Below are 14,949 nucleotides of genomic sequence, written 5' to 3' on the forward strand. Positions count from 1 at the left end.
TTGAGGCGATTTCAGGGTGAGAGAGATTGCATAAGCAACTTAGAGCTTGTGTCCTTATAACTTTTAAGCTACTTCAGGTTTTAAAATCCTGCTGTCAAAGAGGTTGACAGAGTAGTGTACTGGACAGGAAAACATTTTCAAGTTATAAGAAAAATTTGCATATTTATAATTTTTGAGAGTTTGGCATTACAGAATACTCAGATGTGAATGTGGCATTAAAGGTGGATTTTGTTGGATCCCTCGAGTATACATATTGAAAAAAATAAATATATGGTCTGTAATGTGAAGTCCTAAAGTGTAATTTGAAGGACATGGAAGTAAGGTATGTCATGCCAAAACTGGGCCAGGCCCCATATCTAAGGACTATGGACAGCTGCAGGTTTAGTTTATAAATGAAGTCCTCTGCAAATATAGAAAAGCCCTATAGTAAAACCAAAGGTCATTACCATGAGTACACTGTCTCCAGCGGTGTCCAAAAACCAAAGATTAAGGAAAAATACAGCAGAGCAGAGCAGAGCAAATACATCACGATTTGTTCTTTTCCTGTAAACTTTCAGTCTCCAACACTTGCAACACAGGAACTTTCTTATCTATGAATGGCTTTTAGGTCTTAATAACCTTTAGTGAATTTCTCGTGAGTGAACTTGCTTATTAAGTTCTTAAATTCAGGTCAGCTTTAGCACTTGAAGCCTTCTGTTGGCAAAGGTTCCACAGCTTTGCTAAATACTGGGTGAAGACACATTTCCCTCTACCTTTGCTGCAGCTGCCACCTGCTAGCTTGATTCCAGGCCTCCCTATCTTCTTTAGGTGGATAATGCAGTATGGAATTAGACACTGCTCACTCATGACATCACTTATGACTGCACAGACCTTTTAAAAAATACTGCACCCCTGAACTACTTGCCTTTTCTCCTGGAGGGGGTGACTGGCCAGCTCCTTTTTCTGGTAGTTCAGTCTTTGTATCTCACTTTGAAGTCTCTAATCTAGCAGAGTGATATGTGCATCTGTTCCTGCCAGCTGCCTTTCTGTGTACATGTCATTCTGCTGTCATTAGAGGTAATTTGGTGCAAAGTACGCTCTAGCCACAAAAAAGTGATTTGATTGATAACAAAATAGAAGTCTGTTTTAATTATTCATTTACTTAGTTCACTGGTTTTTAGCTTGAAGGCAGACTAATGCCTGACACATATAGGAGGAAAAATACTGAAAAATCTTTCAAAACTAGTTATAGTACTAAATAGGATTTTTATTTTTAATTTGTTGGAATAGTTCTTACACAGAATGTGAAATCAGGGGTTGCATATATTTCTCTATGTTTAGAATTGTCTTAGGAGGTTTTAGGCAGTTTATTCCCTCTTCTGTGCCCCACTTTATTAATTATCTATTTGGGAACCATCCTAGAATAATTCTTTTAATCTGATAACTTACTTTGTGTATGCCCATGTCAATTATTTATCCATGTGAAATTATGAAAATTTTTTGCAGACTGACGTTTAGCATCTAGGAAGACCTTTGGTTCTTACTGTCATCATAAATCTGAAATATTCCATACCTAAAATCTGAGTTTGTAACAATTACTCAGGTGAAACTGTAACTGTAATACAATATTGATTCAAAAATCATTTGTTCCATAATCTATTAGCTGTCTTGCTTCAAGAAATGTGTTCCCAATAAGTGGGATTTATTTTATAGACAATGTGCATCACTTAAAATAATTCTTCCAAAAAAGATCATAGAGTCATGGAATAGTTGTGGTTAAAAGGCTATTTATGGGATTTCAAATTATTTTCAGACTGTGTAGTTTAGTCAGGGTTTTATTTTGGACTCTTGTAGCAAAGTTTCTTTTAGTATGAGAACTGCAGTCAGGTTGTTCCAGTATTTTAGAATCATAGAATGGTTCTGGTTGAAGGGATCTTTAAATGTCCAAGCCCCCTGCCATGAGCAGGGAAATCTTCAACTAGGTCAGGTTGATTAGAACCCAGTCCAACTTAACCTTGGATGTTTCAGGGGTCAGGCATCTAGAGCACCTCTGGGCAAACTGTTCCAGCGTATCACCACTGTCATGATAAAACCTCTTTCTTATACTTAATCTAGGTCTACTCTTAATTTGAAACCATTCATTATCCCTTGTCCTATTGCAACAGGTCCCACTAAAAGGTCTGTCCCCATGAAGAAGAGGCTTAAGTAGCAGTGCCACAATGCTTAACAAAATTGTTAAAACTGTTGTAAATACTTCAGCATCTGTTTCCAATCTAGTAAAAATTAAAATATGAAGGTGATATCCATCCCCAGATCACAATGTCTATCAGTCTTTGAGGTGTCAGTCATTTATTAGGAGCAAAGTAGCTATATTTCCTTAAACGTGCATGGAAACTTTCCTAGCTTTGAGGGCAGCAGCAAATCTGGGAAACAATAATGAACTCCAGAAAAACAGTTGTTTATTTTGCATATAACTCTGAGTAAAGGTCCACTATATTCCTCACTGATTTAACAGTGTGTGACACTAAACAGAAGTGGCATTACTCATATTTTTTTTTTACATATTTTGTTTAAATTCCAGCATTCAACTAATAATTAATGTCATACAGTTGGTCAAGCATGCCAATAAATAACACTTTCTAATTAGTTCCAGTGTGGACTGAAGACTGAATATCCAATTAAAATGCATAGCAGCAGATGAGGTTAAACTTCATGAACTCTATAAACCCATACATTGTGTAATCTGTTTTCTCTCCATATTACAAAAAATCATGTCCATACATGGTCCATATATTGTGCTGCCATCTGCATAGCTACTTCCCAAAAGCACAGTAATTCTGTGGTGTGTGCTGAGTCAAATATTATATCCCCTTTTGCCTTAATCCTAGAAACTCTGTGTTGCCCTGCAGGAACCTTTAGGTCCAGCCGTTGGAAATCTCATCCAGGCAAGCCAGAGAGGGTGCCCATGCTACAGAGATGGCTCTTCACGTAGCCAGGACAATCAAGAATGGGGCATTTCTGTGACTTCAAAATTTTTGTATCAATTCTTGTGGTAGTGATTGTATACCCAGATTGCAATGGCAGGGCAATGCCATCTGCAGTAGGTGGTATTGCCCAAAATTCTTCTTAAAAAGATGCAAATTTCATTATTTTCTTTTTTCTAAAACTCTTTAATGTCAAAGCAAGTATGATTTTTTCAGTAAATTGTTCAACTGAATTGTTGAGAGGAAAACCAATATTATCCCATGTCTTTTCTTTTACACTCCCTGGAGTTATGCATTAAGGGATATCTCTGGGAATTCTCATTTCTCATATTTGTAAACTGATGCTCATTTTTGGCAGATGGTAGGATCTGCAGTGCATACATGGAACTCCAATAACTTTTACCTTTGGGACTTCCTTCAGCTGCTACTGATTATTCCTTTTTATTTGGAAACTCATTACACTGATGTGTTGCAACTGTTAGCTTTGTGGACCTATTTAAGAGAAGTATTCTGAGAGACCAAGAAACCAGGAAAATAAAAAAAAAATCAAAAATCATTTGTTTCTTCTCAGCTACTAGGCCATCAGTAGGTTAATAGCTAAGAATAATAACTAAATTTGTTTTTTCTTTTTCTACTAAAAATTAATTACATTTACAAATTAATTACATTTAGATAATAAACTATATATCTTGGTTAGAATTTTTAAGCCCAACAATGGATTGTATTGGAAAACTGCATCCCTTTAGTAAGCCATATACTTTCTGTAAGGGGATTTTCAGTCTCTTTTGAATTATACTTGACTTATCAATGGGAAAAAAAATGGAAAAACCCATTTTAATCCTGAGCTCAAGCAGAATAAGTATTCCTGCTCTCTTAAGTATGTCATTTAAATTACTAGCCCACATACTGCAAACCAACTTGTTGGGAATAAGTACAGTTGGTGTAGAGGGACTCCCAGAACAGTTCATGGTTGTAATATGCATGCACTAAACCTGCTTTCTCAGCTGGGCTTCAAGAGAATAAGCAAGAACAAGCCTAGTCCCTCTGGCACTTAAGTTAAAGGAGTGACCTCCATTCTGTGTAAATAAATATTGAACTTTCCTTTTCACCACGTGAAAATGATCACCAGCCAGCTCAGATGTTGTTGCCTGGGATTTCTCATTGCTACAGCTTTAAATGGCAATATTGAATGGAAATATATGCTTAATTCAACCATTCTATGAAACAAGATCACAGGGAGTGATTATGCATGAGCCAGAAAATTCAATGCATTTTACTTAATTATTGTGACCCTTTCCAAAGAAGGATGAGTCATGTATTTGTATGCCAGTATTAAAGGTTTGGTTAAACCAATGAAAATGTTTGCCTTGGATGCACTAGGAGTTTGCTTTGGATTCAGCTATAGAAGTATGTTTTTTCTTCAGAATGACCTCTCACTGGTGAAGACTAAATACATTATTTCATTACTTACATGCTACATTGACCTAAGTTGTACCTTGTTGTCCAAGTTAGGATGAAAGATGTTACTTTCCCTGAGACATGGGAAATTGTTGTGCTGATCCTGATAGCTTTAGACATTTTCTCTACATTAGAAAGGTGTCCAAAACAGTAAGAAAGTTTAGGCTACAGAAATAGGAAAACTTAGCTCCAATGTTCAGAATTCCCCATGTGGCCAGTGCTGAAAAAGCCAGTAATTCAAGTAATTTAGCGGGGCATTTCACTGGTGGTTTGTGGCCATAAAGGGAGACCTAATTCACTGTGGACTGAGAAGACCCTATCCTCTTCTGTGGCTTAACACAAACCATCCTGTTCTTCAGTGCTTCAGGGAAGCTGGCTTCCCAAGGGAGGTCAAAAAATGTTCCAGTATGCAGTGCCACCACTTTGCAAACACAGAAGTGAAGCTGCCACATCACGTGAGCCATTGTGTAGAGTCAAACTGAGTTTTATTCTAAAGTTTTTGTTCAAATGAGGTAGCAAATTTGCTTCTTTCAAACCTTGGCTAGTGAAGAAGTGATCTGTGTCTCTTGTTTCTGTGGGATTCATAAAACAAGTCATAGCAACACTTCATAATAAGGGAATTCTTTCTTCTTATTTTGTTATTGATGAAAATTGCTATATTTTTGCCTTGTTTAATTACAGTGCTTGGCCATTTGTCTTTTCCAAATAAAGGCGGGAATTTTATCTGTTTTATGTATTCTCAAACATGAGACTACCTGAAGGGCTTCCAAAGTAAAATTTTTGAAATTGGGCTTACCATTTATACCCCTCAGGCTTACTTTGTAGCCAGGATTTAAGCCCTAAACTAATGAAAAGATGCTTTTCAAAAGCTTGTCTCTCAATAAAGGGAGAATCCAAACTCACTCAAAAGGACATCTGTGTATGTGAGGAAATGCACTACATGCAGAATTCTCTGCCTTGTTACGTAACTATTAAACTGTTCTCTAAGGATTAGAAGATCAGTAAGTCAAAATTTTCAGAATCTTTCTCTGCTGCTCAAGATTTTGCATGAATTCTTGTGATTTAAATCAAGACTGAAACCATTGCTTTATTTCCAATTTGTGATAATAAAATATGGAAGAATAACTTACTTGAATAATAAATGTTCATGGAAACAGTTGGTTGTGGAACTAATGTTCTCTAAAACAAGAATCTTAGCCAGAAAAGTTTCTTTTGGCATCTGCTGGACACAGTTTTTACATCTCTGCTGGAAAGGGGGCTCTTCCTTTCGAAAACCTTGCATTTTCATCTTTGAGTCTCTCACTGGTTAAAAATGCTGCTACTCCACTCATGATAAACTCTAAAATACACACTCTAAATTAAGTAAAGGTATTATGGAACATTGTTTTATCTACATCTGAAAGAACAATATGACTAAAATAAGTTGTAAATTTACAGTAATTTTTGTCCTTATAGGTTTCTTTGCAGAGGTGAGAAGCAAAATTATGTGCACACTTGTAAAAAAGAAGCTCAGTGCTGCAAGTTGCTAGGTTGTATGAAGTGCCTGCATACTGCCTGCAATGCCAAAAGAAGTGCCCCTATCCTTGACTCTGAATTCATGACTTATTGTTCAAGCCTGTTAGGAATTTGCTGAGAGTATTTTCATACCCACTTTCAGAAGATTTTTATTGATTCCATTGCCAGTCATCCAGGCCTTAATGCAAATTACTGGGAAAAAAAAAAATGTTTTGGTGACATTAACTGGCTGGATAAAAATGGTGGAAAAAAAAGATAGCTGCCAGATATGTTTTGTGTATTCCTGTAAGCTTTGTATTGTTAAAGGGAAAGTACTGTATGCCAACATTTGTATTGTTAAAGGGAAAGTACTGTATGCCAACATTTTACATCCACTACTTGCCAAATAAAAACTTCGTGTAATAGCTGCCAGGCAAATAACCATAGGTGTATTTAGTGAGCATCCACTTATTATTTTTTAAGCTGGTTATTTTTTGTCTAAGCTTTGACAGTTCTCTTAACCACTGCCTTTTTTTGGCTGGTGGGAAAATGGAGAACTTAAAAGAGATATTTCTTAATTCACAAATTGTTGAATGCTTATTTTACAATTTGAATTCCCACTCAGGATGGTAGTAGAACTGAAAATCTATCACAGAACACTTTGAAATCCTAAGTAAGATCACTGTGAATTATTGTTGGTCAGTGTAGCTTTCATGGTTCAAGTGAACAGTGAAATAATCCTCAAATCTATTCCCATCACCTGTGAGCAGCTTTGGTAATTTTTTTCACCTAATTTCTATCTCAGATAAAACTGATGGAATAGCAATAGAGGTAACCTTTAACTACAAAAAAATACATTTCTATTGACCCCATCACGGAGAAAATAAACCTGGGTTGTTTCAGATCTAAAAGGGGATTTTTTATGCTTATATTTGAAATATGTGCTCTATATATGAAATATTAAGCTTTTGTTTACCTCTTTGTTAAGAGATAAATGACTACATTAAACCTGCCGCATTCAGGGTGTCTAGAGGTGGCTCTGCTATCTCTGTTAGCTTAGAACTGGCTCATCAAATTTTGCTCAGAAAATTGTGTTTATGGTCTATACACACCAAGACATATCAATTGTTTATAAAGCGTTTTTTTCTGGAGGAATAGGTAGCTTTTTGAAAAATAATATTAAAATTACTGAAATTATATCTTTTTTTTTTTTTAACCAATGATACTAGGGATTATACACTCCTTTGAAGTATTATACATTGTAATGCTGTTTAAAAAATACTATTGATAAAATTATATTTTTCCTGCTCTAATTGGAGACTGTATCAGTAGCTTTTATTTTGTTGTTCCTAGCCGATCTTCAGGTTTATGGCACTATCATGGTATTGTCTGTTCTTAATCTAATTTCATTCTTATGAAAAATACAATACACAGAATAATAATCTGGTTAGTTATGTGTTTAATTTCAAAATCTTATTTTCAAATGGTCTTAATAAGATAGAATATCTAATTAAAGAGAATTCAAGTTATAAGTGACTTCCTTTTAAGGAAATTTTATACTGAAATAGATCTATAATAACTATTTCCTCTTTGAATTTTAAAATGCCACATGTCTAATTAACAAATAATGGATTTCCTTTGCTTTCAGAGCAGAGGAAATGAGCATCCTGAGTTTCAGTCATCCCAAGGATGGGATGCAGTTCAACATATCTTTAGGGAGTTCTGTTCTGCATGATGAAACTTCCAATATATCATTCACTTTCAAATAATTAATCTGATAGTAGACAACAAAGATAAGGTAACTCAGAAGACTCTACAAAAAGTATCCTTTTACTAGAAATAAACAGAAGTGCCAGGTGGTTCTGGTGTCATTATATGAATAATGGTGTCATAATAGAAATCCAGCTTCTCCTGTGGGAGCTACGTGTTCTGTCCAGCAAACATTAACTGTACTCAGACAATTGGTAAAACCTCTCCCTAGACCTCTCTTTAAGTTTAGAGTTGGGTGTCCTAGTCCTTCTGCAGGCATTTGATAGCTACCTTGCTGAAATGCACAGTAATATTTAGTTTGTTGATTATGAGAAGAGTGTGACATCTTCCCGGAAGGGTTTTACACCTTCCTGTATGTCAGCCTCTGGTAATAATTTTTAAAATACTGGAATCCAGCTGTTACTCCTCTGTGTAATTCCTTGGAGGCTGAAATTCCATTGCAAAAAAGGTGTTTGTCAATAAGATAGGGAAACTGATTGGAGCTCTGACAGTAGAAGGGCAAACCACATATGCAGTGCTTCACTTACTTTTGGCAGCATAGAGTTTCACCTGTAGCAGAATGGATGTCTCTGTTTTCTAACAGGAGAAAAGGATGAAAGGAGAAAGGATGACTTGTGTGGCTCAATTTATTGCTCAGTGCCTCCTCGAAGTCAATAAAGCTATGGCCTAATTAAACTATACCTGGTGCATCTTGTTTTTCCCTCATGACTGGGACAATATCTTTTGCTAAGTAATCCAGATTCAATGAAAGAAAATGTCAATCACTTTCATGGAACTTCACAGCAGAATTGAACAAACTGTGAACAAGAAAGTATTAATAATCCCTTTTTTATTAAAACTGACTTAAAATGTCTGTTGAGATTAGCTTGATGACTTTTCTTTATTGTTTCAAATAGTGAGGCATCTAGTATTTTGGCTGCAAGAAAAGGCTGATTATTGAAAGTCTTGCTAATAGTAACATCTGTAAATCAACTAAGGTTTTATTTCTTTCTGACTGACATCTAGTCAGTAAATTGTACAGCTTTGCAAACTGACTTTAATACAATTGCTTGGAAAAAAGCATTTAAAGACTTATGGCTCACATCCTTCTGTTGTTCTGGATTCTATCTTGCCTTTTCATTTTCTTACTAATCCATCAGTGGCCTAAGGTTCGGTCCAAGCTGCAGGGCACCCCTGACTCTTTGTTCTATAGCCCTGCATGCAAGTGATACAGCTGGACTACACCACAGCTCCCTTCCAAGCTCTGCAGTTTGGATTCCATGCCCCTCCTGGAGGAATAGGCCTTGTACCAATCTAAGGTTTCAGTTACTTCCTTGTCCCAGGGTGTCAAGGACTTCTGTGTCTGGTTTTATTCCAAGCTGATTTTTTTTCTACTTACACCTAATATAATCTTAAATCTTCTGTATGGTGTTATGCCTAAACTTGAATTCTGTGTCTTTACAGTGCCTTTTCTCTTTTAATTTATTCTGAGTCTCTCTCCATCTGTTGATAGGTTTGGTTGCTAGATTTCCCAGATGAACTGATAATAATAACCCAATAATACTTTAAAATGCATAAGAAATAGCATACAACTTGTCTTACTGTAATAATCTTCCAGTCTAGTCTGCCCTCAAATGAGAAGTGTAATCTAATTGCATACTTGTCTGCAAAAGAAAATGAAAAAAAGAATGCAAAAAGAAAATTAAAAAGTCTCAGATCTCTTCCTCAGCCAAGCTTTTACCCTTTGTAAATTTTCTGAAAAAAAAATGACAAAAAGTAACTATCATCTCCCATTTTTATAAAATGGAAAAAAATGTATGTTAAAGAACCTCAATATCTCTGTTACAGTCTCTGTGCTGGAGTTTTCATTATAGACTCATTGCTTGAAATTTTGAATGCTTATGAATCTCAAGAAATAGAAGAACTTGTGGGAGAAAATTTATGACTTGCTCTTAACCCCTTTTCTGTTCCTTTCCAACTCCTTCCCCATACTGTTTCCTTTTTCTTTACTCTGTTTTCCTAGAATTAGAATTAACACATGCTAAATTACTATAGAACAAGGTCGTTTAGTCATAGAATTATTTTAGTTGGAAAGGGCATTAAAGATCATCTAGTTCCAACCCCCTTGCCATGGGCAGAGTCACATCCCACTAGACCAGGTGGCTCAGAGCCCCATCCAGCCTGGACTTGAGCAATTCCAGGGAGAGGGCAATTCCAGAGAGGGCAGACACAGCCTCCTAGGTTACCCATTTGAATGTCTCACCACCCTCACACTAAACAAATTTTCTTAATTCCTAATGTAAATCTACCTTCTTCCATTTTAGATGCATTACCGCTTGTTTTTTTGCTACATGCCCTTGTGGAAACTCTCTCCCCAGCTTTCTTGTAGGCCCCTTCAGGTACTGGAAGGCCCCTGTAAGGTCTCCACAGAGCCTTCTCTTCTCCAGGCTGAAAAAACCCCAACTCCCTCAGCATGTCTGCTAACAGTAAGCAGAATTTTTTGAGCTTTGTCTCATAATTTTTGAGCACTAGGCAATGGGAGAGGCAATGTTCATGAACAGATCTCTTTGTACCATCTCTGGACATGGTATTTTTCCATTATTTGGTGTTCTCTGTATCACTTTCACCATTGCTGGCTTGCATTTAAGTCTGAACAGAAAGCTTTTCATGAGATACCTACTTTTCATGTAACACTGCCCACAGTATTAACTTCTTCCCTAACGCATCTGGTAAGTTGAATGATTGAATAATTGTTTGATAAAATTTATTTATTAAACTTAGAGAGATTGAGATCTAATATAGTCTTTGGAAACAAGAGCACAGGAATGACGAAGGGTCCTGGTTTGATCCAGGGCTGAACCAAATTTCTTTTTAGCAATTTTACTTTTCATTTAATTCTCTTCTGTGTAGTTGCACTTGCTGAGATGGCATGATTTTCAGTCAGCGTCTGCTTCTAAGACTGATAACTCTTGAGGTTTATACTTATCACTGGAGAATGGTATGCAGAACCAAGGCCACTGCTTGGTTCTGCTGAACTTCTTATGTGTCAGAAAGAAAAGGGAGGAAACGGGGTCACACCTGCAACCTTTCTGTGCGGAGGGGCAGGCTGGACAAGTAACTCAAAATTGACCTAAGTATTCCATTCCATACAGTTCATACTTGATGTAAATCTTGAGGTATCACAAAAGTCAAACTCTCTGCATTTATGTTCAGTTTCCTGCCTTTGATCCTGATCTGTGTGTTCCTGCATCCAGCTCCCATCTGCCACTGTTTACAGGAGTCCTGTCTGAAACTTTCCCAGGACTTCTCTGGTACCTCAGGGCTAACATGCGTGTTACTTGGGGGGGAGGGAAGCATGACCAAGTTTTTTATATATTCATATGTATTATTTTCTTTTTAATTATTATTGTTTCATTACAGATGTATAGTTTAGTTTCCAACACTTAAGTCTCTCTCCGTTATTCACTTTCCTTTTGCTTTCTGGGAAGGAAAGGGGTTAATAGAGAGCATCTGTCCTTTCTTTAATTGCAAGTCTAGCTTTAAACTTTGACACAATGCAAGTAGACAGTACTGAGATGAATAAGATGGAGCTCAGTATTTTAAGATTTCTAAATATATTCACACACAACAAATTTATAGCTAAGCTTATCTATCAGCACTTATTTTCAATGTATTTCCTGATATTCTCCTTTCTTTCTTTTCCATCAACTTTTAGCTCTCTAGGTAACGTTCTTTGGCATAAGACTGGCTCAGCTGCTGTTTGAGTCTGAAAAATGTGTAATAGACTAGAGACATTATTTCAGTCTAATTAATACTAGGAGCATTCTAGAATATGTACACATAGCTGAGTGAGGACATTAAATACTCTTAAGTATTCTTCACTCCCTTATAATACCTGGAGGAAGAATCTACAGAAAGTGCCCATATTTTCCTGAAATGTTAATAATGTTTTACTCTGAAATTCTGATACTGCGACATCTGTAGTTAAGCATGATAGTATAGGATTTTTAAAATATATTTTTAGAGCTTTCCTAGATCCTTATTTAAGTTAGCAGGTTAATTTCATCCACGCTAAACCAAGAATCTTATCTTCCCTTCTGTATCACATTTTTTGTGACTTTTTTTTTTTAAATAAATCCTTTGGATTTCCTTCAGATCCCCTTAAGGATTTTAAAGATTAGCAGTTGGAATTCAGCTGTGTCAGCTAAGCAAAGAAAATTGTGCTTTCATCTTTACTTAACAATAGGACAATAGGTTAAAATAATATATAAAAATGCCATATACTTAAATCCCTCGAGTTCTTCTAATCACGAAGATACTAACAAGTTCCTATTTTAGATTTTTCCTTTGTTACTCCTACTTCTAGAAAGTAATTTCTGCTTTTTTCTTTTATTTATTTTTCTATTTCAATTTTAAAGTTCTTCCCTCTTTTTCTTTATTCTGTACATTTTCTGTATGTTTTTTCTCATTGTGTTTTTTGTCTCTGAAACCCCCATCTCCCTCCACTGATTGTTGGTCTCCCTGAAACCAACAATTAAGGAAGACAGAGATGATAATTAATTTGCTGACCTACTTGACTAATGTTATAGATATCTTATATATTGATTAAGATTATACAATAATCTCTGGTTTCATATATCTACCAGTCAAACTACAAGCTGGGGAATTAGTACCAATAAAAAGTCAATGTGTGTCTCATGGGCTGTATCTGAGGTCCTTCCTCTTTCCCTTAGTTTCTCTTGTTTTCCCCATCTCTTTCACCATTTTGGGTTTTAAGAAGAGAAGTGTTAATCAACAATACAGCATACAGCTGCTCTGGGCAGTTTTTAATATAGAGGGAGGAGCAAATCATGCATAACAACAGGAGAGTCTTCTGAACATTCTCCTGTGGATGAAGGGTGGTGGCTCTAGATCACAACCTAAAAAAGGTTTTAAACAAGGTTATTTTCAACAAGAATTTTAAATAAAGGACCAGGCATTTCTTTGCCAGGCCATCGACTAGCTATACTTTTTTTTTTCAGTGTTTTCAAAACTCCATTAGTTAGTACTCCAAAAGTACTAACACGTACTTTTCAGGGACACAATGAATTTGTTTTATGCATCTTTGAGCCCTTTGTTTCTGAAGACTTACTGCAGTGTTGACCCAGTGAAGACATTCAGTTTATTTGAGAAAGAAAACTTAATAGTGCTGTTGCCAGAAAAATAGTAACCTTCTCCAGGTTAAGTGTTATAAGTCTGGCAACAGTACAAGGTGTGTTACAGTATTTTTAGTTGCTGATTAACAGAAGCCATACTTTCAAGATGCTATAATCTCAGTGGTATTTTTATTTAAAGTTTACTTTTAATACATTTTTAACTACTATGTCCTGCTGGGCATGCTACAATCTTAATTGTCTTTCTGAAAGCTTTATAAAATAAATAAAACCAACCAGTGTTTTGTCAAGCAAAATTTTTCTTGTAGATGGATTTGAACCCAAATCTTATGAAACTAAACCTTCCTGCAAAAAGGAAGAAAAACAGTCTAGTTCTATTTTTCCCTTATGATGCAAATTAGTATCATTATAATTTGTTATCAAAATGTTATTGTGCTCATATTCCCAGAATGAATCATGCACATTTTGGGCACAACTCTTTCATAGTGCTACGGAAGAGCCTACTGATTACTTCAACTTTATAAAAATGTTAAAATAATTCCTTAGAAGTGTATCAATTTTGTGTTTCCCTTCTGCAAAAATTACTTCTGTTCTGCATGGCTGGAGAGCAAAATAAAGTCTCTCTGTTTTAGTAATAAGTTTTTGGTTTTAATTTGTGCTGTCTAGGGTAAGTAATAGAATACTTGAGGAATGCCATGTGTGACTTGACTTGTATAATGGCACATGATTTTTCATACCATAATTTAGAGCATTTTTTCAAAACTATTTCTTATACTATATGGAAACCAGTTGCTAAGTATTAGTAGTTAGACAGATAAATCAAGAGGTTAAACAGGGTGAGAAAAATGTCAATCTATGTGGTCCTGGTCTTCATATAGTGTAGGGAATCAAGTGACAGCATGCATGTGACAAAAAATCTGCTCTTAGTTGAAATGGGTTGTGCAAGGTGTGAAAGGGGACTAGAAAACCTCTATTTCTCCTGCTGCAGAAATTTTTTAATATTTGCAATTTGTAATTTCTGAGAAACAGAAAAAAGACGTAACCAAAAAATTAGGGGATTTGAAAGGATCTCTTGTGTAAAGAGCAATCAGAAAGACAAATGGGTCATGTATAAGTAGCCATTTTGGGCTGTACACATAATTTATTGATCAAAGAAAAAATAATTCTAGCACTGGGAACTATCCTTAACTGTCCTCTGTTGAAGAAAAACTTTTGTGGGAATTCTGAAAAACAAGATTTTTATAAAATTCCCAGCTGCCTCCAGTGAGTGTTGTGGTGAATACCTGAACAACACTGCTTACAGGAGAGCAAATATTTTTATTTTTAATGTAGATTTACAGTTCTACATAGCTCTGTGGTAAAAATGGAAGATGTCAAATATAGGTCAGGATTGTGTAATTTCTAGCAAATTAAAATACATATGCTTCCTCTCAAATCAGTCAGAGCATCTGTGAAACTTCACAAATTAGAAATAACGTGGATATGTGAATAGACTTGACACTGCACAAAATAATAACTGTTTGTTGCTGTGTTTCTCAATAGCTCTCCTACATACCAGATTTATGTCAGAATTTATAGGCAATCATAAAAGTCACACAGTGACTAAACTATACAAAATTCAATTTCTATATTGTTAAAATTTAATGCATTGGTCAAGGCATCAGAACAGAAACTTAGCTTGAATTTTAGAAAGAGTAAATTGTCACATTGTGGAAAAATCCCAAGTATTTACCTTTTTCTTTCACTGATGCTATGTGAAAAACATGAACTGTGTTTTAGTCACTTCAGTACACTTCCAAGTATGTCCTATGGACATAAGCATATTTTTTAGATCCTCACTAGAATAAGCCTTAACCTTACCTGTATGTAATTCCAAGTTTGTTTCTGTCATGTGAAAGATTGTCTACTAGGTACTTTACCTTGGTATCTCGTTCCGGGTGTTTAGGTTTTTAAATTTTGTTTCTATTTGGCAAAGAGTTCTTCCTATTTTTCTTGTGAGTTGCACCTTAATTGCCTAGTCCATTCAGCTAGCTTTGCTAGCATTTCGTTCTAGATTCATTGTTGGAATTAATGGTATATTCACAAATTATAAATTATTTGATCTGCAGCAGTTTCTTCCAAACTATATCAAT

At 35.6% G+C, this 14,949-nt stretch overlaps 1 protein-coding gene across 4 annotated transcripts in view; it reads left to right on the forward strand.

The window, feature by feature from the left end:
• The window catches only part of DMD (dystrophin), a 950,620-nt gene that overhangs the window by 173,134 nt on the left and 762,537 nt on the right, over positions 1-14,949 (forward strand). The window lies entirely within an intron of this gene.

Source organism: Calypte anna, chromosome 1, assembly GCF_003957555.1.
Source record: "Calypte anna isolate BGI_N300 chromosome 1, bCalAnn1_v1.p, whole genome shotgun sequence".
NCBI classification, from domain to species: Eukaryota; Metazoa; Chordata; class Aves; order Apodiformes; family Trochilidae; genus Calypte; species Calypte anna.